Raw genomic sequence first — 25655 nt, 5'->3', positions numbered from 1 at the left:
TTTACCTGAACAATTTATAGAAAACAAATGATGACCTCTACCATTATTATTATTCTGTTGATATTCTAACTGATGCACAAACTCAAGACAGCCTTAAATTGAGGACAGAATAAGCTGCTGTGCACTCCTTTCAGCATTGGTGGAGCTCTGCCATTTTACAAGCAGGGGGCAATGTGGGTCTGCCTGTGGTTCCTGAGCTTGGCTCAGGAGGGCCGTTTCCTGAAGTGGGACTTGCCTGGGGGACTAGGCCCTATGCTCACTGCTAGGGACTCAGCAGCTGTGTCCCCTGTAGCCTGGCACAGACCCTGAACAAGTATCTTTGTGTCATTGCAGCAGCTGCTTCCTCCCAGAGGTAAAGAAACCTTCAACCCCTGGCTTAGTGGAAACTGGCCTCATTTTTCCTAGTGTGTATCCTCTGAGACATAGGTAACAACAGGTTATTATTATAAACTAATGAAACCAATGGAAAACTTGAATGTTCCCTTGTACATCTGGCCATATCTAGTCATTGCTGGCCACTGCAGGAGTCCAAAACTGCAACATAGTCTCCATCCTCTATCCAGCAATTGCCAGCTGCTCTAGGAGTCCAAAACTGCAACATATTCTCCATCCACTCTCCAGCAATTGCCAGCTGCTGCAGGAGTCTGATCCTGCAACCTGCTGAGGGATCTCTTAATTTTCATATACTTACTAAATATTTCCAATGCAATGCATAACACATCAAGCACACTTACCTTGCTTCTTACTTCTACAACCCCACTGTAAAATACCCCAGGTATTTTACTTCAGCAGCACAAAAAAACTACTTTCTTATTTTATGATCTTCCACTTTAATATGCTGGTTAAGGTGGCTGGCCTCTGCATCTTTACAAAACACATTCCTTTAGGATCCTAGCCTACTGTTCAGATGTACTAGTTGGAATCCTGAATATTTTACTTGGACAATTTATAGAAAACAAATTAGTACTTCTACCATTATTATTATTATTTTGTTGAGATGATTCTGCAGAAGAGAGGTGAAATGTGAACTGAAAGTGTTTCTGTTTAATTTATTCTTATTTAGTCAAATTATTGGAGGAGGGGAGAAAGAGAAGACAATTTAAGCTGTAATCTGTAAGTGCAGTCAGATGAGATTTTTGCATTAAATTATATGAATGTCAGAGCTATAAATACCAAGTTATGATTTTCTATAGCTAGGTAAAAGCTCAGAGTCTGCAACCGGTGAGTGGTGACAAGTTAACTTTAGACTAGTGGACTCGCTAGGGGGACAGGCTGGGGGGCAGAGTGTGTTAGCTTATGATATGTGCTGAAATACCATGGCTTGGAATCTGATTCTAAGCAGTGCTTTAAAGATAAACTGTCAGAAGGTAAATGCCCTCCAGAAATTCAGATCAGGTGGCCTTTGCCATTTGACACTACCTGTCATTTCATCACTTTCCATGTAGTAATTTGTTTTGAATATGAGCGGTACCACATATACCTGAGGATTTAAATATTCAGGATTCTTGTCATGAATTTGGTCTACCAGAGTCAGAGAAGCAAAGTAAAAATCCCAGTGGACTTTGAAATCAGATAGAGAGCATCTCCTCTTTATAGAAATGCCATGGAGACTGAGACAGGTTTAGTGATCTATCAATGTGTGAGAGAATTGGGACTTGACTCTCTAGCATCTGTTTCATCTTATTTCATATCTCCTGCTTGTTATATTGTACACCACTGCCATTTTAAAAGAAATGAAGAGAGAAATCACTTTTCCCTGGAGTTCATACTCTGCTAGGTGAGATAGGACAAACACATAAAAAAATTCAAGGAAAACAATTATAACCCAATTTAAGATCAAATATAGAAAATATATCATAAAAACTGCATGCATAACTAATAAGGAAGGAGGAAGCAAATGAAATAGTTGTCATGGAAAGCACAAAGTTCTCAGAAAGGAGGAGAGTTTTTGAGCAAAGTTTCAAGTGTCAGGACATCAAGAATTGTTTTCACAGATTAATTCTAATTCATTGTTGTTTTCTTCATAATTTTCTTGAGTAAGCTACCTGGAAACAAAAAGGACCCATCTCTATACTTCTAGTGATGATAAAATTTCTCCCTCTTAGTAACATAATAAAACCTGCATTTGAAACTATGTATTATTTTATTAATACACTTTCATTCTAAATGTTTTCATTCCTGAAAAAATAATGTAACTTTAGAGACTTTTTAAAAATTCACCTATCAAAACAATCCATCTATATATTTTTTTACTGTTTGGGTTACAGGGAACAGAGACTCACTCAGTCTGACCCAAATAAGTGGTTTTGTTGATGGGATACTTAGGCCAGTAAAGGAAATAACACTATGTGAATCCCAAGGATCGGAGTCATTGTTTATCTGGAACAGAGAAAGGCACTGTAACCAGAGAAGATTTTGGTTCAGGAAAACCTCAGGGGCCCCAGGTATGAACTGGGTAATTAGGATGACTGTAATAGTAATAACATTTATTAGGTGCTTTCCATGTGCCAGGCACTAGTGAATGTATTAAAGCATTTAGTCCTCACAGCCACCCAATAATGTAGCTCAACACAAGAACCCATTAGAGTGGGTGACTGTGCAGGACTGTGTATCGATATGAGGGCCAACAAAGGGATAAGTGGTATAGATGTAGGATAGGTATTACAACATGCCATGATTGGAAACACTTCAGAAGGGGAAAGGCGGGTTGCCCTCATGGTATCAGCTGCACCAACTGTAGGGAGACAGTCTGGGTGGAATGATTGTGAACATAGACGGCGTGGCAAGCAGACCCTTGTTAACCTTGGACAAGTGACTTCATCTCTGTAAGCCTCAGTTTTTTCATCTGTAAAAGAGTCCCTTCTTAATAGGGTGGTTGTAAAGGTTAAATGAAATAACATATTACTGGGTACTTTGCAACAGTTCTTAATACATAGGGCTAAAAATCAAGGTGTTTATCATTATAATTTGAAAGCATTTTATTTTATTTTTAAATGTTTTTATTAAAGTTAATAGATCACATAGAATGTTACATTAAAAAAAATAAGAGGTTCCCATATAACCCACCTCCCCCCCCATCATTTTTATAAATTGTGTTTTTTTTTTTAAGATACATACATCACAGAAAAGGTTATGTTATGAAAAACATAAGAGGCTCCCATATATCCCCCAATCCCCCACTCCACTCCTCCCATACCAGAATATTCTTGTCTTTCAACCAAATTGTTTCCTTCATAAAACCTTAAACCAGATAGATCTTCAATTCTGCAAAGTCACTTATCGCAATAATGCAACCAAAACTTGAAATTCCTTTTCATATGATTTAACTGAATTTCTCTGTGTGTGAAGCATGGCCTATCTCTCCCTTTGCAAAGAGATAGAGCTATCTCCCCATCATTCCCAAACAATACAGCTCTCTAATTCTTTCCATACTCATCAAGTGAGAGGGGTGCCTAAGCCATCTAAGCACTTTCATCTGTGTTCTATGTGGAAAAGGCCATTGCTTAATTGATTTTAAGCTGTTTAATAAATATAAAATATAAACTGGAATTCTTAATTGCTCTCTATTTTTTTTCATTTTAGCAGTTTTTAATGGAAGTTGTACATAAGATTCTTTTATCCCTGCATCTTCTCAGTTGTTTTTTCCTTATATTTGCCCTTTTCCTTTCCTACTCGGCGAGATTTGGCTTTAAGTTCAAGGGTCTTTTTGCGGTCTTTATCCAGTTTTAGCCTAGTGATAACTACCTTGCTGGGGTGAATGCCCACATGGACAGTGGTGCCATTAGCCTTCTCCCACTGCCCCCATTCGATGTTGATGACATATTCCTTCCTGTAAACCTGGACTACTTTGCCAATTTGCTGACCTTTGTAGTGTCCTTTCACAACCTGAATTTCATCATCTTTTTGGATAGGCATGGATCGAACATTATATTTCTGTCTCAGCTCCTTGGAAAGAGGGGAAGACATAATCTTCCTCTGAATGTGGGAAGATGCGTTGAAATGCCTTTTATGGTTCTTGCTCTGGCCAGAGGTCACAAAGGGATTGAACTTCATTTTGGCTGCTGCTGCTTCAGCAATGGCTGCAAAAGGAAAAAGAGCTGCTCTCTATTTTTGATGCTGATTTTAACTGTATTTAACACTGGAAACTACTTAAATTCATTATCATATTATTAAAGGGCAAGAGTACTCAAAAGTACACTTCTTGCACCTGTATTCTTCTGTGTACATGTGTATGTTTTCTGGTTTGTGATTTTGTTCTAGTAATTGTTTTTTTTAATTTTCTCTTAATCATCCATTTCTTTAGTGTGTATTAATCCTCATTGTGAGCAGTGATGAAATTAGTGTATTTTCTCTTCCTTCTCTTTCCCCACCCTCTCCTCTAGTACCTGATTTTAGGTGATTATATCATTTTGCTTAAGAGTTTGCCTTTATTCTGTAAATATGCTTATACTAATGACTATCTTGAGATACTGATGATGGAACCTTCATTGTCCCCTCTTCTAGCCAAGTGGTAAGTTCCATGGGACTAAATGTCAGACAAGGAAAGGGAGTGGGTCTGTCACACCGAAGATAATACCCGAATGAGTGGTAGGCAGGTGACATCACCCATCACTGCCTCTCTACCCTAATATATACCACCTGATTGCTTGGCTCAACTCCCTTGCTCACATAAGATCTCTAATATATTCTCTTTCTCCTCAGAAAAGCCAAGAATTTGATATCCTTGTCTTAGGTTCTGTGTTTCCTAGAGGCAATCAAGGCCTTTGCCATCATTTGGAAAGCTAGTGCAGAACAAGAACTTAGCTTAATTTTCTTAGTTTTTGTTAGTTCATGAATTGATTTAGATCAATGGTGTTTTTTTTTTTTTACTCATGATCTCTGTTTGGTCCAGAGATTCAAAGATTTTCTCACATTCTCAGCCATGGAAGCAAGGTACAGCTGGGACAGAATCTCATTTCTTGCCCAGTATTCCTCTGCCATGTCAGACTCTATGTAATTCATAAATTCAGCCAAACTTTACTGGAAGATACTGGAACAAGTCACTTGTACAGAGCAGGGGTGGTAAAGTGCAAGAAGGAGGCTTAGATGATGTAGCTCTTGTTATTTGTTTAAGAGAGACACCACAAGAATGTGTTATAGATGTAGCTGTGATCAGGGCTCAATGACTTCCACAGATGGCTGTCTACTCAGTGAGCAGCATAACGTCCCATACACTGGAAGCCTGGGAATACATTTGTGAAATCTCAGTGTAAGCCCATTTGTAGGAGTCCAACATTTTTATGGTTTCAGTTCACATGTTGGCAAGATGCTGGGTAATAAGATCATGGCATAATGTGGCTGACAGGTTTTTATGTGTATAGGCATTTTAAAAATCAGCAAACCAAATTAAAGGAATTTTTTTCTCCAGGTTATTTCTAAAATAGTGCTTTTAAATGTAGGATGGCCAAGTATTAGTGAGTATTTGACAAATTTGAGGGAAAAAATGTCAGAAGTTGAAGACAGGCATACAAAGTATGATCTATGAATAACTGGAGTGCCTGAATGAGAAAACCAAAGCAAAGACATGAAAAAAATGTTAAAAATTATAATTCCTTCTTTTTGTGGAAAGAAATTCTTTGAATCTGCATTATAAAACCTTACAGTGAGTATTGACACAGAATGACTAATAGCAAGACATATTCTAGCTAAAATTACTAGGGTGTAAAGGAAGAATGAAGTCTTTTCAGCATTAGAGTAGAGCAAGTGGCATTATGAAAAGAACATTAGCATCTCATCATCAGTTTTGATAATACTTTGTGCCAGAAGAAAATGGGGTAATATATTTGTGGAAAGAAATGTGAATCATGGTGTTATAAACAGCAAAACTGACATGAAAGTGAAAATAGCACTGAAATCCAACTTCACTGGCTTGAAGTTGGGTAATATTGTTCCTATGATCCCTTTCAAGTGAGTGAACAGATTTCAGGAAATTAAATGTCTAGAAGACATTGGTAGGAGGACAGATGTTAAGTCTTAAATTTATAGTTATTTGTCCATTCATTCACTCTAAGTTTGTTTAGGGTGCTTATCTATCTGTTTATTTTATTGATAAGGATGAAGGAAAACAAGTAGTTGGAGAGATATTGTTTAATGTATTAACATCTAAAATTAAATGTCAAACCTATTTCTAAAACTCAGTGTAAGTCTTTTAAAATGAAAAATAAATTTTCCCTCAATTGGCTGATTAGGGAATTGGGTAAAAGGGGCTAGCACTGAGGCATCTCCATTTCTTTGGTATTATATCCCCTTTCAGTCTCCAAACATCATATAATCTCCAGATCCTCTGAGACTCAGGCTGAGGCCTCCTGGCTTAAGGTCTTTGTGCTGTCAGTAATAGAGATCACTGGGGAGGCATAGAGATGGAGGGAGGAATTTTTCTGGAGTGGGTAACAGGAGCCAGAAGACACCTCGGATCATTAATTGTCTGCATTTACTTTGACCAGCCAGTTCATATTTCCACCTCCATGTTCACATAGAATACTGGAAACCTCAGTTTCTCCTCAGTTTCTCCTCAGTTTTGCTGATTTTCCTAAAGTGCCAAAAGGTTAGGAAAGCAATGGAACACACTTGAACTTGTTTCCCTTCCTCTCTTTATCCTATCAACTCCACACTCACATTTCCTCTTCCTCCTCCTGTCTTTTCATTCATTTCTTCAGTGTCTTCAGTGTATTCTAGGAAAAGAGAATTTATGAAAAGACACTCCTCTTCCTTGAACAGTGTAGACAGCTGCAAGGAGAGGAACTCACTTGATGACCATGTGCACATGTGCAGGAACACACCTGCAAGGGTAGAGGCCACCCCAGAACTAACTTCACAGGTGCTCCTTCCACTGGGTGTGGCCCAAAGCTTCTGACAACCAGCCCAATTCCCTGCCTGGACCATTCAGGCTTATGCAAGCTGAGTCAGTGATGTACGTATGTTAAAACCAGGGCAATGCTAAGAAAATAGTTAAAGAGGATGGAAGAAATTTATAGACATTGTTGTTCCCATGACCTCAACTTCCTGGATGAGACCACTTCCTTCAGGATAAGAATCATAAAATAAGGAACAGATAGAATGGAGAAAAGCTATAAAAAGGAGCTTATGAATAAGAAAGGGAGAGATTACAAAAAAGACAGAAAGAGGAAGGAAATTACATGCAAATTGTTGTTCTCTGTATCTGATGCTTCAGAAGCTGTGAAGTAAGCCTCCTGGTAACCAGGGAAGTAATGGTGATCTATCAACCTTGTGAAAGGAAATGGGAAAGTTAGGGTTGAGGGCAGAACTCAAGTTCCTGTTGGTTATGACAGGGTGTGGTCTGATCCCAGGACACAATTCTGTCCTCACCACCACACTCCTCTCCTAGGGCCTCAGTCACTTCACCTCGGCTGTGAAGGAGTGGGTCTAAGATTCCAGAGTCCCTTTCCCAGCTCTCAAATACTATAACTATGGCCAGTAAGGAATGCCTGTATCCTCTTATTCCTCTAAGAAGGCAGATACTCTCCATGTCTTTCTATACATGATGTTGTCTTCTTTTTACCACCTTCACTACCTCCCTGCCTCTTTTCTCTCTCTGTATTACTGCCCATTTGTTTTCTCCTTGTCAGCTTCCACCAATCATATTGTTCTATGATACAGGAACACTGGAGAACAATCATTGTTCCCATATTATTCCCATATTATGCTGCCATCCTTTCCAAAATATCAGTTAGTCAATTAACCAAACCACTTTAACCAGGGAGCAACTATCAGAAGCATGGAGTTGAATCAGGTCTTGTGTTCTAGCCAGTCAACTCTGCCCTGTTCCCCACTCAACAGTCATGCCCCTCCATGTACCTTTCCTCAGTCTTAACCAGGCACCCATCAGTGCTAGTACTTCAGTGGTTTGACAAATTCCCAAAAGATTCCACTTATTTAAGTGGCCTGTAGATCCCCTATTATGTCACTTTCACACTTTCAGACTAAGTGAATACAGACAAGTTACTTTGCCTCTAATCTTACATTCAACCCCTCCAATCAGTTCAGAAACCTATAGGGATGCTGTAAGGACAAAGTGTCTTCCATGAACCTAAGGTCATACCAGTCTCAGGACAGTCACTTGACTTATAGGATTAGTGGTCACTATCACCCACAGGACATGATTCAACTCCATGCCTCTGAGAGTTGCTCCCTGGTTTAAAATGGATTAGTTAATTGATCAATTGATTTATTGAAGAGGGTGGCAGTGTAATATGGGAATAATATGAGAGGAGCAGGGAACCCTTGGCCCTGCTTCCCAGAGACTCTCCAAGACAGCAAGAGCCAATATGTGAAGCAAGCCTGGCAGGCCATTCACACAAGGCCTCCAGAAACCCAGCCATGCTTTGGAATGTGTTGGAGAAAGAGTTGTACATGAACCTCTCAAATGGAAGCAATTTTGGGTTTTAATCTAATCCCAGGATTTTGGATTCATGTGAGAACTAGAGAATAGAAGGTTGTTCAAGGATATGTTTCCTTTGATACATTTCCAGCACCCGGGTGCATGTGTAGTAAGCCCAGACACATGTTCTTTATGTCAGAAAGGATAAAACATTAATGAAGTGCTACCAGACCTGTAAGTACAGAGGGAGAAGCCCTAATTCTCAACCGCCACCTGGCACCCAGTAGAAGAACTTTGTCCCAAGTCTAGTTGATAGTCTGGGAGAGCTTGTGTCCTACCAGATCCCCTCCATTGTAGGTCAACACCAAAACCTCATCTACACTCTCTTGTGCTTTATTCCCAAGAGCTGCTAACCAAGGAAAAACAAAGGCTTTGATGATTGGTCTTATGGGAAAGTGAATCTTAAATAGCATAGCAAGGAAAGATGATTGCAAACACAGTATACTCAAAGAACATGATCATAATACTTCTTACTGTTGTTATTAAATATGGAAAGAATAAGGCAGACCGCCATGTATATTTCCATTACTTTCTGATTTCACAGTCCCTTCTTCAGTTACTAAAGGAGCAGTGTTACCAGACTGTTCCTGATAATCTACTCTCATTGGATCCTATCTTGAGTGATATTACCTACCTGGAGTGTCATTTTCATCACTGCTGGTGGAGTCATACCTCTGATCCACAAGCCAATCTTTAGGAACACAAACATCTCTAAGAAAATTTTTGGAGAATGTGGCACACCCATCCCTTCTCCACTTGATGGCTTGCTGGCTACCCAAGATCACCACAGGTTCTTAGACCATCCCTGGACTCTGTGGAGTCAGAGGCCTTCAATAAGACATTATAAATGGTTTGCAAATGAGTGAGGTGGAGAAAAAAATCCCCTTTTAACTATTTACTTTCCCCATTTTGATGGATCATTAAAGCTCTTACCTCCAAACTTATCACCCTGAAATTCTGACTGTTCTGGAAATACTCTATTAGATGAGTTCAATGAAAAGACCAATGGCAGACTCAGAGCAGCTGCCCAGGAAAGTGTATTGTGAGGATGGAAATGTTCTTTCTGCATTGTCCACGCCATCGCTACTAGCACAAATGGCTGTTGGGCTTTTGAAAAATGGATAATACTACATTGTGCTGCAGATGCCCTGAAGGTATGGTGCTCAGTAATAAGAATTGAAATCATGAATGTTCCAAACTCATAGACAATTCGAGATCCCGCCAGGCCAAAGAGATGTGAACAAAGTGTATAGAATTTGGAGTCAAAGCACTTAATATCTCCAGGATATGGTTTCCTATTCTCTAGATGTGAAACTGGAAAATTCATTCACCTCTCAATCCTTCCATATCTCATATGTTTTGAAAAAGTCAGATATGGCTGCTTTTCTTTTATCATGACCAATCAAAATGCCATGATCAGACTATAAAGTCTTACTAAGAGGTGAGATTTATTACTAAATGAAGACTTATTAAATTTTAGTAAGAGGTGTTCTCTAATACAATTTTATCATTTAGAGTCCTGTGAACATTTTCCTGAAGGGTAATGGGGTATTTTCCTGGTTTACTCAGGTATACTTGACATACAATAAACTGAACATATTTAAAGGATATAATTTGATAAAATTTTGACATATACCCATGAAGAAATGAAGCTGGCATTTTTTTACACAGAAAGCTGACATTAGCAACTTTTTAGTGTTAGAGAAATCTAGGAAAACACAGAAATGGACACACATTCTCACACATGCACATTGAGAATCATACACATTAGGAAGCTTCTTTCTGTGGAGAGGTTCTCTCTACACAAAGCCAAAAAGAAATATTCATTGCTCAGCTCTAGATTTTTCCTCAGCAAGTGTGTGATGAGAGAATACATACTGTTGTTGCTTGCTTTTGGAGCCACCTGCAGTTGCAGAAAAGAAAACACTATAATGATCAGAACTTGTTGTGTTGTGTTTGTAGAAGGCTTTAGAAAACCAGATGGGAAAGAGGGCCAAGTCAAGGAAACCAAAAAGCAAGTGAGGGGACACCTGAGGAGAAGGCATGAGCCTTTCCTGTATGATGTATCTCTCCATTTTGGTTGGCATTTAAAAAATTCTTAATCCAAGAAGAAAATATGGCTGCTAAGGAAAAACTTCCTTTTATAATCTAATGCTTCCATTTGTGATTGTCCTTTTGAAACAGAGATTGGCAGGTCTAAACAGATGCCAAGTGAACACAGTCCCCACCAAGGAAATTGTACATATCATCTATAAGGTAATGGTCAGATTTAATTGAATGGAAAAAGAAAAATGCAGAAAGCAATGGTTCTAAAGGGAAACTTACCTTGGAATTAGATGGGGCTTCCTCTACTGCCCTGGCACTCAGATCTTTCAACAGGCCCTCTGGGGAGCTAGGAGGATGAATAGTAATAGTCAGTACATTGGAGGTGTTGCCCTTGGAGTACTCTGAAGTTTTGCTTGACATGGACAAAGGATTAGAGTAATATGGAGGCAGGTATTTAACAAGGATAGTGTGAGCTGCTGATGAGTGAAAAAAGGATAGCAAAATGGAGGTGCAGGAATAAAATGGGATGCAGTCCTTGACTTTGTAGCTAATGACATCCCAAAGCAATGTGAAATAATCCAAAAAAGTTAAAAAATACATGCCATTGTTCAATGATGGATTACATTCCTCCTGCCATTTTGAAGTCCAACTAAAATCCTCACAGGGACCACTGGATGGAATGGGGGAGAGTATGGGCCATGATGTGGACCATTGACCATGAGGTGCAGAGGTGCCCAGAGACGTACTTACCAAATGCAATGGATGTGTCATGATGATGGGAATGAGTGTTGCTGGGGGGGGGGAGAGTGGTGGGGTGGGGGGGTGGGGTTGAAGGTGTCCTCATATATTTTTTTAATGTAATATTTTTACAAAATCAATTAAAAAATAAAAAATACATGCTACTATCACCTTGTCCTGTTACAAAATCATCAGTATCTATGGTTCCACATATGTCATCTCTTTTTTTTTTTTTTAAGGAGGTACCAGGGATTTAACTCTGGACCTCATTCGTGGGAGGCAGGGACTCAACAAATGAGCTATACCTGCTTCCCATTTTTTTGTCTTTTGTATAGAATTTTTTTTTCTCTATTTTTAAAAAATGTTACATTCCAAAAATATGAGGTCCCCATTTACCCCCACTCCCCTCACCCCACTCCTCCCACATCAACAACCTCTTTCATCATCATGGGACATTCATTGCATTTGGTGAATACATTTTGGAGCACTGCTGCACCACATGGATAATAGTTTACATTGTAGTTTATATTCTCCCCCATTCCACTCAGTGGGCCATGGCAGGACATACAATGTCCAGCACCTGTTTCTGCAGGATTTTGCTGTTATTTGTACATGAGCATTTTATTAGCTTTCTAAAGATTAATAATAGTGTAATTGTTTTAAAGACATTTTATTTATAACTTTTTATTGTGGGACTGGTTTCAAGTCTAGGCAAAACATTCTGTTTTATTTTTTTTTAATCCTTTATCATAAAGATACTCAGTTATAGAAGATTTGAAGATATTTAACTACTGCCATTTAAAAATTGACCACTATAAACCATGTAGTATTTTTCCTTCCAGTCTTCCTTTTCTATACTGTGAATGCTTATTCATTGAATGTGTTGGATGTCCATCTTTACACTATCCAGGCACCAATTTGATAGTTCATTACTAAGGGGAAACATGAGTTGAGCGCTAAGGCTCTGAAGCAGTTATAAAAGTTGCAGCAAGGATGATATACACCAGATCAATAGCCAAATGATAACTTGAGTTCTTATTGGTCACTTTCCCTAAGGCATGCAGCAAACAGTGCCAAGCATTTCTAGGACTCAAGATGCCGATGTTATGAAATACGTGAATATCTCCCAATTCCTATCTGTTTGGGCTGTAGTGTGGAGGACTGACTTAGTTAAACCAGATTGTGCTTGCAGTTGTTCAGAATCTGAGCTGAACAGGCATGTGGACTTTCTATGTGCATTTCACACTATGTCAATTCATAGTCTGCAGTAACGGCAATAATTACAGATCTGGGTCATGTCATCACTGAGTTGACTTATAATAATGGACAGGATGTGGGGTCTGTGCAGGTCTGATATGTCCAGGAATACACACAAATGATCAGTTTCCCTTGCTGGCATGGTGTAGAATCATCCCATGGCCAAGTGATGGGGCTAGGTTATGGCTATTGCATCAGGGTCAGGGACACTCATGTTTGAAATTGTAGGCTAATTGTCTCTGCACCTCAGTTCTTCATCAGAAGAGTGGGAATAAACAGTCATAGTATGGTGGTGTTGAAGGTTGAATGAGTAAATATATGTAAAGGGTGTAGTAGTAGTTTTTTAGAGAAGTTGACACTGGCAATTGTGCTATATAGGTGGGAAATAGCTTCTCCACCCCCACCTTCACAATCTCATCTCAAAGACTCTTAACATAGATATCTCCAGCCCCGGGACACAAACCCTCACCACCTAAAGGGAACACAGCTGCCTACAAGGGCTGTAGAACATGGCCATCACTTAACTAGAAAATAATCACATCCCCATTTCTCATTCTCACCTGGAAGCTGGAATCAGGGTGGTTCTTCATAGTAAAGCAAGCACAAAGTTCCTGGGGATTGAACCCAGGACCTCATACATGGAAAGCAGGTGCTCAACCACTGAGCTACATCTGCTCCATCCTGGTTTTTTAATTATCTAGATTTTTTTCTGAAGTTCAAAAATGCATACCATTTTCTCTTGTACCTGAGGCCACCTGTAATTATATTAAAGGAAACACTCAGGATCAGATCATGCTGTGTAGTGTTGACACAGGTCTTTTGCACTTTTGGTACAGATGGGAAAAAGTGGTTGAGTCAAAGATCCCATAAATAATTGTAGCAGACACACATGGAAAGACACAAGCTTTTCCTAGATAATGCATCTCTGATGTCTATTTTGGTTGGCACAAAAAATTCTTACTCTTAGAAGGAAAAACTGCTGCCAATTAAAAAGCCCTTATACTTGATTCCCTGCTGTTGCTATTTGTAAATAACAACTTGAAGCAGTAATAGAATACTCCTTAAATAAGGAAATTATATATGTCATCTATAATGTACATGGTCAGAATTTTCATATCTGAACTCAATTGAAAATGAAAGGAATAAGCAAAGTGACCATTTTCTCAGACAAAGAAAGGCAACCTTACCTTGGAATTAGATGGGGTCTCCTCATCTGCCCTGTCACTAGGTGATTCCTCCATCAGGCCAAGGCCTCTCTTTAAAAGGTGGTACACATTCTAATCGTGTTTAAGTGCCCATCCTGTGCTGACCAAAAATAATTTGCTTGCTCACAAAAGCCAAATTCATTGTTAGGGAGGCATCCCCCACTTAAAAGAGCTCATTACAAAAGTTGAATTTTAAAAGTCTCATTCAAGTACTTGCCAAACAAATTTTCCCTATATACCAACAAAGAAGGCCAACAGAAAGGACTTATGTCACCAGGCCAAACCAGAAGAAAAAAGGTTCAAGTATACAAACAGGACTGCTATTAGCAGCTTAAACCATAAGAACCAAAGTTCAAAATGCCAAAGTTCAAAAGTCACCCCTAAAAGGTCTAGAACCTCAACCAAAAAGAGGGATGTTCAGAACCAAGAGGACTCACAGACAGGAACTCAGGGCTTTTGGGGAAATGGCAGCGCTGAAGCATGCCTTTACCATGCTTAAACCCAACAGTAACTCCAGGGTCAGGTTGGTAGGTACTTAGAATCCTGTTTCTAACACTATGTAATGTCAATTAAGAAATAAACTAAGCTGCAAGGCAACAAAAGCATTTATTTAGGGTTTTAGAGTTGCAATTAGGGGAGCACAGATTCAGGTAGCAATCCAAATCATGTCCCAATTTGTATTTCCAGGCAAGGGGCTTTAAAGAAGATTTGACAAGTTGTTTGTAGTTATACTGTATTTGGGGTATTCAGTATTCTATATTGTCCTTCAGGTTAGATAGTTAACTGAGTTCTTTATCTTGTGTGTGTGTGTTTTAATGGTCAAAGATCAGAGAAGAAATACTTTCAAATATTAGCATTGGAGTATGAATGTGGCTCATGCAGTGGAGCACCTGCTTCCCACATGGGAGGTCCTAGGTTTGGTTCCCGGTGCCTCCTAAAAAAAAAACGAAACCAACCAACCAACAATCAAACAAAAGAAACCAACTCAGGGGAACCGATATGGTTCAGTGTTTAAGCACTGGCTTCCCACATATGAGGTCTCAGGTTTAATCCCCAATCCTGGTACGTTAAAAAAAATAATTAGCATTGGTATTTTTTTCAGTGGTGAGCTTGTGATTTTGATTCCCTTTGCTTGCCATCTGAAGTTTCTTAAATAGTATGTATAGGAGGGCAGGGCAATATGGTGGTTGAGTGAGTGCACCTGATAGTCTCTCCTGCAAAGAAGCAGTTGGGCAACATTAGAAATTCTTCAGGACCAGGCTGTTTCAGCATTTTGCAGGGCAGGAGGTGTCTGGACATCGATTTCGTGGGAAGGTAACAGAGAAAATTCGTGTAAAAGATAAAATTGAGGTTCTCTTACCCAGAGTTAGGGGCTGTGTGCAGGACGCTCCCCCCTGGGGTGGACAGAACCATGGCACCGGCACTGCGGTGGCGATTCCTGGAGGCTCTGTGGTACTGGGGAATTCATAAGCCCTGAGTGGGCTATTAAGGGGCTAAGAGGGCAGGAGGCCTTTGCAAATCGATTTGGAGAGACAGACAGGAGTTTTTTGTGAGGCAGGGAATTTTTTATTTCTGACACGCATAATAGCACTTCCAGCTAGAGCCCTGCCCCCAAGGCCAGCTGCTGATCTGCAGTGGCCTTAAATCACTGACAGTAAATAGACATCACCAGGAGACTATTTCGGGGGATTATAGGGTGGGGGGTGTCTGGAAGCCGATTAAGGGAATCTTTTGTGAGGCGTGGGATTTTTGGTTTTGGACACTGATACAGCGCTTCTGGCTAGAGCTCCGCCCCCTAGGCCTGGCTGCGGATCTGCAGCATCCTTAAATTGGCTGCAATATAGAGGTGCCCCCAACTGGCTGTTTCGGGGGCTTGCAGGGTAGGAGGTGTCCTGAAGTCGAATTGGTGATACAGCCACAGAAGAGACCCCAGAGAGAGGGGAATTGCGGGTTTCAGACACATAGGTCAGAGTTTGTGGATGTGACCTCTCCCATAGGGCTGGCACCCAGCTGTGGGAATCCCTGAAGGCTGTGTTGCACTGCGGTGCTCCCAGGCTCCCTGTTAACTGGATTTGAGGTTGCCAGGTCTGTGTCCCCTAAACCCTGGTGGTCCACACCCCAGAGACTCACACCTGAGGCTGCAATATCACAGACTTTCCATCCCTGAATCCACCAAGCCCTGAGGCCCTTCTGAGGTCCTTGTCCTAGCCCTCAACATTTGTGTTTCTTTAAATTATAATTTTTTATTTTTTATTTTTCATTGTCCTGGTTGCTAATATTGCATTATTTCCTAGTCTTTTCTCCCATTGCATCCCCCAAGGTCTTTTTTCTTTTTTCATTTATTTAGGGGTTTTTTGTTGTTCCTTTTGCTGGTGTTCTATATCTTCTTTTCCTTACTTGTTCCCTTCCCTTTTCTTTACCCACCCCCCTTTTTCTTTCTTTCTTCTCTCTCTCTTTTTTTCTCTCTTTTCTCTCATCCCTCATTTTCTTCATATTTTATTTTATCTTAATTATACAGTAGGTGCAGCAGGGAACACCTCACATTTGCTGGGTTTTCTCATCCTCCGTTGCCTCATTTCTTTGTGAATTGATTTTGGCTACCTACACTATCCCCTTTCCCCCACATCTTGATATCCTCCATCATCTACTGTCTCTCCTATATTCCACCTCCCTTTTTGATCCCCAAATTGTCTAACTCTTAATTTTTAACACCTTTGTTTTGTTTTCTGTCTTTTATCCACTCTTGAAACTATTGCCTTTCTTTTCTCTTTCCCTCTCTCACAAAAATAATAGCTTCTTAATTCATACCATATTCCTCCCATATTCAGTTGACTACCTCATTATAGGTACTCTACCTAATGCTATAACTCTACACAACTTACATGAAACTAATATCCATCCTCCCAGATCTCATATTGTTGCTCTGTTGACATTTATTACCAATACTACTTTACACATTTTCCTTTCTTACACAATTGTCTTTCCCTGGCCCTAATACTTTCCCTCAAAGTGAACTCAGCCAGCAATAAGAAATTAAAATAGGAAGAACAAAGTGACAAAGAGAAGATATAACACTTAAGCAAAAACAACATCTAATTAATCCCCAAGAGTAAGACAAAGAATCTAAGGAATTGATTAAACCTGTCAAGATAACATGATGACCAGACAGCACAAATATCTACAAAACAAACCAGTAATCAGGAAAACATGGCTGAATCCAATGAACAAACTAAAAAGCAGGACGAGGAGGAGAACTTTGCACAAGTAATTAAAGATTTCAGAACATATATCACAGACAAATTTAATGAAGTAAAGGAAGAGGTTAACAATATGAAGACAAAACTTGGAGGGGAAACTGCAGACATATGCAAAAAGATAACAGATATGATGGGAATGAACACCACAGTTCAAGAAATAAAAAATACACTCGCAGCAAATAGCAGCAGATTAGAAGAGGCAGAGGAGAGAATTAGCGATGTAGAAGACAGTACATCAGAAATCAAACAGATAGTAGAATTGATCGATAGAAAGATAGAAAAAATCCAGCTAAGACTTAGGGACCTGAATGACAATGCAAAACGCACAAACATACATATTATAGGCATCCCAGAAGGAGAAGAGAAGGGAAAGGGATCAGAAGGAGTGTTGCAGGAAATAATGGCTGAAAACTTCCAAAATCTACTGAAAGAGACAGATGTACATATCCAAGAAGCACAACACACCCCAAACATAAACCTTAACAGGCCCACCCCAAGACATATACTTGTCAAATTATCCAATGCTCAAGACAAAGAGAAAATTCTAAAAGCAGCAAAAGAAAAGAAAACCATCACGTACAAGGGAAGCTCCATAAGATTAAGTGCTGATTTCTCATCAGAAACCATGGAGGCGAGAAGGCAGTGGTATGATATAGTCAAGGTACTAAAAGAAAAAAATTTCCAACCAAGAATACTCTACCCAGCTAAACTAGCATTCAAAAATGATGGAGAGTTCAAAATATTCACAGATAAACAGAAATTGAAAGAGTATGCCAACAAGAAACCTCTCCTTCAAGAAATTGTAAAGGGAGTTCTGCAGGAAGAAAGGAAAAAACAGGACAGGCAAGTTGGAGGAGAGTGTAAGAGCAACAAAAAAGACAAAAAGAGAAGAAAAACAAACAAACAAAATTTGACAAACACAAATCCAATCAAAATATGGCTAACATAAGTAATTCCTTGAAAGTAATAACACTGAATGTCAATGGATTAAACTCACCTATCAAAATATTCAGCCTGGGACATTGAATAAGGAAATATGACCCATCTATATGCTGTCTACAAGAGACACATCTTAGACCCAGAGACTCATGGAGGCTGAAAGTGAATGGTTGGAAAACAATCTTACAAGCAAACAATAAGCAAAAAAAGGCAGGAGTAGCTATATTAATAACAGGCAAAATAGACTTTAAATGCGAAACAATTGTGAGAGACAAAGAAGGATACTATATATTAGTGAAAGGGACAATCTCCCAAGAAGAACGAACAATCATAAATATTTATGCTCCTAAAAAGGGCGCCTCTAAATACATGAGGCAAACGCTGGAAAAACTAAGTGAACAAATAGATGCATCTAAATTGTAGTGGGGGATTTTAATACACCACTATCAACTCTGGACAGAACATCTCAAAAGAGAATCACTAAAGAAACAAAATATTTTTACACTTTATTAGAGGAGATGGATCTAATAGACATATACAGATCATTACACCCAAACACAGCAGATATACATTTTTCTCAAGTGCACATGGATCATTCTCCAAGATAGCCCATATGCTAGGCCACAAAGAAAGGCTTAATGAATCTAGAAGGATCGAAATCATACAAAATAATATCTCTGACCACAGTGGAGTGAAGCTGGAAATCTGCAAGGGCCAGACGCCCAGATTTCACACCAAGATTTGGAAATTAAACAGCACACTCTTAGAAAAATAGTGGGTCAAAGAGGACATCTCAAAAGAAATCAATGACTACCTTGAAACAAATGATAATGATAACACAACATACCAAATTTTATGGGATGCAGCAAAAGCATTACTGAAAGGGAAATTTATACCCGTAAATTCATACATCAAAAAAGAAGAAAGAGCAAAAATTGAAGAACTAACTGCATATTTGGAGGAATTAGATAACAACCACAAAGTAATCCAACAGGAAGAAGGAAGGAAATAACAAAGATAAGAGCAGAACTAAGTGAAATAGAAAATAAGAAAGCACTTGAAAAGATAAACAAGACCAAGAGCTGATTTTTTGAGAAGATCAACAAAATTGACAAACCTTTAGCAATACTAACAAAGAAAAAAAGAGAGAAGATGCAAATACACAAAATAAGAAATGAGAAAGGAGACATCACCACTGACCCCACAGAAATAAAGACTATCATAAGAGGATACTTGGAAAAACTATATTCCAACAAAAACAACAATTCAGAGGAAATGAACAAATTCCTAGAAACACATAAGCAGCCTATATTGACAAAAGAAGAAATTGATGATCTTAACAAACCAATCACAAGTAAAGAGATAGAATCAGTCATTAAAAATCTCCCAACTAAGAAGAGCCCAGGGCCAAACAGGTTCACAGGTGAATTCTACAAAACACTCCAGAAAGAACTAACACCAATCCTGCAGAAACTCTTCCAAAAAATTGAAAGAGAAGGAACGTTGCCTAACTCATTCCATGATGCCAACATTACCCTAGTACCAAAGTCAAACAAAGACACCACAAGAAAGGAAAATTACAGACCAATTTCTCTAATGAACCTAGACACAAAAATACTTAACAAAATACTTGCTAATCGAATTCAACAACACTTTAAACAAATTATACACCATGACCAAGTGGGATTCATTCAAGGTATGCAAGGATGGTTCAACATAAGAAAATTAATCAATGTAATACACCATATAAACAGATTGAAGGAAAAAAATCACATGATTATATCTATAGATGCAGAAAAAGCATTTGACAAAATACAGCACCTTTTCTTGATAAAAACACTCCAAAAGATCAGAATACAAGGAAATTTTTTGACCATGATAAAGAGTATATATGAAAAACCCACAGCCAACCTCGTTTACAATGGAGAAATTCTAAAATCCTTCCCTCTAAAGTCAGGAACAAGACAAGGATGCCCACTCTCTTCCCTTCTATTTGACATTGTCTTAGAAGTACTTGCTTGAGCACTGAGGCAAGATCCAGATATAAAAGGCATTCAAATTGGAAAGGAAGAAGTCAAAATTTCATTATTTGCAGATGACATGATCCTATACATAGAAAACCCTGAGAGGTCTACAACAAAGCTTCTAGAACTCATAAATGAGTTTAGTAAAGTTGCAGGTTATAAGATCAATGCGCAAAAATCAGTAGCATTTCTGTACACCAATAATGAGCAAGATCAGGAGGAAATCAAGAAACAAGTACCATTCACAATAGTAAATTAAAAAATCAAATATTTAGGAATAAATTTAAATGAAGATGTAAAAAACTTATACACCGAGAACTATACAAGACTGCTCAAGGAAATCAAAGACCTAAATAAATAGAAGAATATTCCCTGTTCATGGATAGGAAGACTAAATATTAAGATGTCTATCCTACCAAAACTGATCTACACATTCAATGCAATCCCAATAAAAATCAACACAGCCTTCTTTAAGGAACTAGAAAAACTAACTATGAAATTTATTAGGAAAGGAAAGAGGCCCCGAATAGCCAAAGACATATTGAAAAAGAAAAACGAAATTGGAGGAATCACACTACCTGAGTTCAAAACATACTACAAAGCTACAGTAGTGAAAACAGCATGGTATTGGCATAAGGAGAGACACACAGACCAATGGAAGTGTAAGTAAGTAAAAAGGGAGCCTATACAATGGGAGAAAATATTTGGCAACCATATATCTGATAAGAGACTTATAACTTGCATATATAAAGAACTCCTATATCTCGAAAATAAAAAGATAAACAGCCCATTTAAAAAAATGGGAAAAAGATTTAAACAGACACTTCTCCAAAGAAGAAATACAAATGGCTAAAAAGCACATGAAAAAATGCTCCAAATCTCTAGCTATCAGGGAAATGCAAATTAAAACTACAATGAGATACCATCTTACTCCCACAAGATTGGCAGCTATGAAAAAAACAGAAGAATACAAATGCTGGAGAGGATGTGAAGAAATGGGAACACTCATCCACTGCTGATGGGAATGCAGAAGGATCCAACCATTCTGGAGGACAGTTTGGCAGTTTCTCAAAAAACTAACCATAGATTTGCCATATTTCCCAGCAATTCCACTGTTGAGTATATACCCAGCAGAACTGAGGGCAGGGACACAAACTGATACATGCACACCAATGTTCATAGCAGCATTGTTCACTATCGCCAAAAGTTGGAATCGACCCAAATACCCATCAACAGATGAGTGGATCAATAAAATGTGGTATATACATACAATGGAATACTACTGAACTTTAAGAACAAATACACTACAAACACACGTGATAACATGGATGAATCTTGAGAACGTTATGTTGAGTGAAGCAACTCTGGCATTGAAGGACAAATACTACATGACCTCAATGATATGAAATAAGCAAGCTGCCATAGAGAGCTAGAGACTGGAAGATAGGCTTACAGGAAATCGGGAGGTAGAGGAAGGATGTAAGCTGACATCTACATGGGTGAAATCTATGATAAGCTGGAGGTAAGTATGTGTACAAGGAAGGGATAAAATGGGGGCATAGGGTTACCTTTGGGTGGGGCTTTGGGGGTTTGAGGGGGGCTAGGGATGGGCAGCTGGGTAATATTGCCCAAGAAATGGGTGAGGGTGGGGCAACACAGAAACATACGATATTGTCAGGTGTTGGTTGAGAGTATAATGCTGAGAAAACCTTTTCAAAATATAATTAGGAAAGTTACCTGTTTAAGATACTCAAAGGGGATAATCTGACACAGGACAGACTCCTAGGGAATATCTGAATGCTCATTTTTCCAGAGTGGTTATACCATTGGGTAGAGACCTTTATAATGAGAGTGAAGGTAGACCCACATCCTGGGGAGGACTAATGCCATCAAATAGAGGGAACTGTATCTCTCAAGAGAAATGGTCGCTCCCAGGGCATTAGGGCAGCTGTGCAAGTCAAGCTGTCAACACTGTTGCAAGTATCTCTGAACATGGCTCCTCAAGAAATGAAGATTGACTGTCACTGTGGGCCCCAAGGGGAGGGGAAATAGATATTGAATAGATGGAACCAAAGTAAATGTGAGGGCAAAAGAAGTGTTTCACAAGAGTACACAAGGATGGATATAAAACATGTACTTTACACCAAAAACATATAGTGGATGACAGACTAATAATGTAAACGATAATGTAAAACATAGGATAACTAAAAAATTTAGAAAACTGTATAGCCTAAAGTATAAACCACAATGTAAACACAAATGTTACCTTGCTTGAAAGCTATTGTCTCAATATCTGTACATCAGTTTCAGTAAATATGATATGAATAAGTTAAAAGATTATTGCTGTGGAAAGGAAAAGGTTTTATAATGGATATGCAGGAATACTGTATATTGTATATATGAATTACTGTGATCTAAGGCTCTTGTGAAGAGAAGCTCAATAATTAGGAAAAAAGAAAAGAAAAAAAAACATAGGATGTAGAATTTTTCCAAATCAATATGTATTCTATATTTAACCTTTAAACTCATTGCTATATTCCATTTTACTCTTAAGGGAACCTGACATTATAGTGGGCTTCACTTTTCAGGAAGTTTTGGATTACAGAGTGGTTCAACAATGGCAGCGGAGGAATACTGGTATGGGATGTTATTGACAGGGGACATATGGTTGACAGGGAGTTATACAGGGCATATATCCAGGGTGCATGGAAATGTTTGGATATACTCATAGTGGAAGCAATTAAAAACAAGAGCTGGGGGGGTAGTGGGTTCCTGGCCCGGGGGGGGGGGTGCTCTGTCATGGACCCTAGGGGAACAGCGGCAGTCCCCCAGGTGCAACGGGAAGGACCAGGAAGGAATGAGGGTCCAACAGTGAGCCCCTGATACTAATGACTATGCTTGTGAGCCTATACACCTGAAATAAGAACAAGGCCTAGAGCAGCACTGTGCCTAAGAGTTCCCTCCCGACAGCCTCCGTGTTACTCAAATGTGGCCAGTCTCAAAGCAAAACTCAGCATGTAAATGCACTGCCTTCCCCGCAGCGTGGGACATGACACCCAGGGATGAGCCTCCCTGTCACTGAGGGATCACTACCAAGTACCAGCTGATGACATAACTAGAAAATGACCTTGAATTAAAGGTTCAATGCGGACCAGCAGAATATCCCTGTCTACATATAATAACAGGAGTTAAAAATGCTGTTTGACCTAAAGTAAGGGGGAAATGGAAAGGACAAATGAGTTTATATAACTATGAGTCTCTAAAAAAGAGTCTGGAGGTTGTCAGAAGGATTGCCCTTATGCACACCTGAGCAGAGTCTCAGAGATAGATAAAGTAGATACAACCCCAGGTATTGGTTCTTTTGAGGGCTAAAGAGACCCACAGGTTCTATGGTCATGGCAGATGGAGTTCACTGCCATGTCCGTTGGCCCTTCTTTGGAGCTGCTGTTTCTGCGTGATGGGGCTGGACTTAGATGTGATCTCTTTTCACAAGCCTTTCATGCTACTTTACTGGAATTGTAGTTGGTGCTGGGGTTTAAGATATATCTAGGGGATTTGAATCTCTGGACTGACAATATGATAGCCAGGCCCTGAACCTCAACAGACTTCAGCTCCTACACTCTGATTTATTGGACTTACCCAAGTCAGCTAATATGGAGTTGAAGAATGTCAACCACTACACCATGGAGCCTAGAGTGCCTACAACTGAAAGCAGGAGGATTGCATCCAGTATCCATGTGGAATCTAAGCCCCCTCTTGACACAGATGTGGAATGGACACAACCAAGCCAAGGTCCACAGGAAGGAGGAATAAGTAAGGATTAGAGTGGACTTAATGATATTCTATTCATGAACTATTGTGGTTAATAATCGAGAAAATGTGGCATTGATGTGGAAAAAGTGGCCATGGTGGCTGCTGGGTGCGGGGAATGGGAGGAAGAGATGAGATGTGGAGGCATTTTTGGGACTTGGAATTGTCCTGAGTGGTGCTGCAGGGACAATTGCCGGACATTGTAGGTCCTCCCATGGCCCACTGGATGGAACGTGGGAGAGTATGGGCTATGGTGTGGACCACAGGCCATGGGGTGCAGTGATGTCCAGAGATGTACTCACCAGATGCAATGGATGTGTCATGATGATGGCAGAGAGTGTTACTGTGTGGGGAGTGGTGGGGTGGGGGTGTTGGGGCTGAATGGGGACCTCATTTTTTTTAATGTAATATTTTAAAAAATTGATTAAATAAAATAAAATTTTTAAAAAATGTATAAGTTGCATTAGAGAAATAACTATTTTGAGTGCTAATGACACCTGTAAAATTCAAAAGGTCAAATGTGCTTCTGAACACTTGTCTTGAAATGCTTTTCTAATGCCTTATCCAGCATGTTTTTGACAGCAACTGTTACATTCAAGGCCAGAAGATGAATGTGGTTGGGAACATGGACATTGGAATTACATGTTCAGGGCTGATTCCTGACTCTGCTTCATGTCACCTGGAAAATTCACTAAATTGTCTGTATCTCATTTCCAGATATGAAATACAGAGCTAGTACCATTGGCCTCATAGGCTGCCCTCAGAATTAGGGTAATAGTCCTGGCTCAAATTAGAGACACAAACTGTATTAATTTATTGATCTATCTAGTGTTCTTTTTCTTATTATTCACCTGTTTACTCAGTTGCTTTTCTTCATATGGTAATTCATAAATGTAATATATAAGTATTGTGAGACAAAAGGCATTCCAAGTGCAATACCCATTCCAAGTGCAATACCCACCGTGGAGTTATGACCTTTTGCTACCCTCCCATTGACAGATATTTATGGACAACAAAGGCAGACTGGATAAACTGGGGGCAAAATAATAGTGAAGTTGGCATACTGTTCTTATGTTGTGCTAAAACTTCTGCCAAAGGTCTAGGCCCAAACTGAGTGTGAAATACTACAATCTGTCTGGAAGACCAGAGCATGGAATATTGGAAACTATTTCACAATAGTTGTGAAGTAAAGGCAGCCAAGGTGTCTTTTGTTGTTGTTGTTGTGTTGTTGTTGTTGTTACTGTTTTTAGGAAAGCTTATTACCAACCCCTTAGGAGGGCATTAGAAATAATGAGGAAACCAAACCTTGAAACACTTGAAAACAGGCCTGCTAGAGAGCCAGATGGCCCCAAGTTGTCAAAGCAAGGAAGTAAAGGATAGGCATTCTAGACGGTGGCCTATCCTGGAGCCTGAGTCTGTATATTAGTGTGACTATTCTGGGGAAAGGGGGGGCCAGAAATCCTCACCTCCATATCCCCAATGTTGCCCTGGATGGTGGGGAGGAAAGGCAGAAGCAAGCACTGAGGGCATAGACCTTACTGAGTCTAATCTTGGCATCACTGCCTCCAAAACTGTGAGACAATAAACTCCTTTAAGCCAACAAGTATGTGTTATATGCCATGTCAACCATGGTGTACTGAAAGAGTTCCTTTGAAAAATCCTCTTGCCCCAAAGTTCCTGAGGAAGAATTGATGCCCTGGAGAAAGTGACTCACCCACGAGAAGAGTATATATCCTGACCCAGCCTCCTGCCTCTACATTTCCATCCTTGATGCAAAATATGAGGTAGTTTCCCCCACATAAAGGCCTTCTGAAGTACCAAGGATGTCCACATTTTTGGCCCTCCTCCCCCAGCATCTTCACAATACCATCTGCCTCATGTGAGTCTTCCTGGGGGTTGGACTACCACCCCCAAGTGACCAGTGGTCTGCTTGGCTACTCTA

General features: G+C 39.5%; 1 long non-coding RNA gene and 1 pseudogene across 1 annotated transcript; both read right to left on the bottom strand.

The window, feature by feature from the left end:
• Positions 1-3615: 3615 nt before the first annotated feature.
• On the bottom strand, positions 3616-4053 carry LOC101436616 (large ribosomal subunit protein uL24 pseudogene; annotated as a pseudogene).
• Positions 4054-6190: 2137 nt separating this feature from the next.
• On the bottom strand, positions 6191-25548 carry LOC131273549 (uncharacterized). The gene is made up of 3 exons (XR_009180802.1): positions 25428-25548; positions 10763-10829; positions 6191-6710 (listed from the first exon to the last, which is right to left on the bottom strand). It is a non-coding gene; the product is annotated as an uncharacterized lncRNA (long non-coding RNA).
• Positions 25549-25655: the final 107 nt, after the last annotated feature.

This window comes from Dasypus novemcinctus, chromosome 15 (genome assembly GCF_030445035.2).
Source record: "Dasypus novemcinctus isolate mDasNov1 chromosome 15, mDasNov1.1.hap2, whole genome shotgun sequence".
In the NCBI taxonomy this organism is placed as follows: Eukaryota; Metazoa; Chordata; class Mammalia; order Cingulata; family Dasypodidae; genus Dasypus; species Dasypus novemcinctus.
This window is presented reverse-complemented; position numbering and strand designations above follow the sequence as displayed.